The sequence below is a fragment of the Phalaenopsis equestris genome, unplaced genomic scaffold (assembly GCF_001263595.1).
Source record: "Phalaenopsis equestris unplaced genomic scaffold, ASM126359v1 Scaffold000263, whole genome shotgun sequence".
In the NCBI taxonomy this organism is placed as follows: Eukaryota; Viridiplantae; Streptophyta; class Magnoliopsida; order Asparagales; family Orchidaceae; genus Phalaenopsis; species Phalaenopsis equestris.
Genome location: NW_018164705.1, coordinates 423,654 through 425,334, shown reverse-complemented (window position 1 = coordinate 425,334; position 1,681 = coordinate 423,654).

Sequence of the window (1,681 nt, the reverse complement as noted above, 5' to 3'; positions counted from 1 at the left end):
TGAGGGATGTAAATGAACAAATGCACTCAACAAATGTCTTGAACTTGGCTCGATTAAAATTCAACCATGCTCATTTAGATTTGCAAACAAATAAACTTAAATATTTTTCAAAATCTCAAAATTCAAACTAAATATGAATATAATATAACTTCTTTAGTTATGTTCATTGTCGAACTCTTTTGTTGTCCAACAATTAACTTGTTAAATACTCGATATTAAGCTTGAAATAGTTCATATCATATATGATATATTAATTAAACAAATTGATTAATTAGAACTTCATAAATATACATGCGTATAGTTTCCAACTCCGACCTTTGCTGCATGTGGACCTTATTACAGCTCGTTATTGCAGCATATGTGACCAGTTACGACCTACATGGTCCACAACTTGTGCAAGTCCTGACATCAACCTTTGTGGCTTACAAACTTTATTACAGCTCCCCGCTAAAGCATATGTGACTAACTACGGCCTGCGCGATCCATAACTCATGCAAATCTGAACTCTAGCTATTGCTACCTACGGGTGTTATCACAGTTCATCACTACGATCTACATGACCAACTACAACTTATATGGTCACAACTCATGTAAATATCAACTTCAGGTATTGCAACCTATGGACATTATCACAGCCCGTACAACTCCCTACTCCGTCCACTGTGGCTTGCGGACATTATTATAACTCTCATTCACCACTTATGTCACCAACCATGCCCCATGTGGTTCACAATTCATGCAACTCCAAACTCTGACATATGTGCTCTGTGGACGTTATCACAACTCATGTAGGTCCCAACTCCGACCTATGCAGCCTACATATGTTATTATAACTCTTCTCTACGACATATGTGACCAACTATGACATATGTGAACCACAACTAATGCAGCTCCCAACTTCAAACTCCACACTCTACAAAAGTTATCGCAACTCACCGCTAGTGCATACGTGAACAACTATGACCTATATGGTCTAAAACTCATGCAACTCCCAACTCCAACCATTGCTATATACTAATATTATCATAGTTCGTCCAGCTCCCAACTCCTATCTCTATGGCATTTGAACGTTATAACAACTCAATTTTACTGTTTATGTGGCACCACTCCTATAGCTCTTTACTTCGGTATTTATGGCCAATCGACGCTCCTGAAGTAGTCATCTACGACCTATATACATGACCAACAACTACCTTGGATTTTAACTACGGCCTCTATGATAAGCGGACACTACATCCATTGTCTACAATGTTCACGTCGAGAGTTACCACCTCCATAACAATCGACTACGATCTTTGTAACTACCGCCTCTATAACAATCGACTACGACCTTTGTGATCCGCTACCGTTATTATGTTAAAATGTCCCTGTGTATCAACTTTGTAATTCCATTTCCTCTAATTCATGAGAAGATTTGAGATGTGTGCTCACCGTTACATAATGAATTATTTCAACTGGGCACATGATTTTTTTTCTTTCTAGGATTTTTCATGTAAAAAACTGAGGTTTCCTCTCTTGTTACTTGTCAATTTAATTACTTGAGTGTGTTTTGGATTTTTGTGAAACACTAAGATTCTAAATAATTACTTTACACTCATGAATATTCTAGCACACATCAATTATTTATTTCTTTAATTAATATATGTTTATTAATTAATCTGATTTAATTAAATCAACTTAA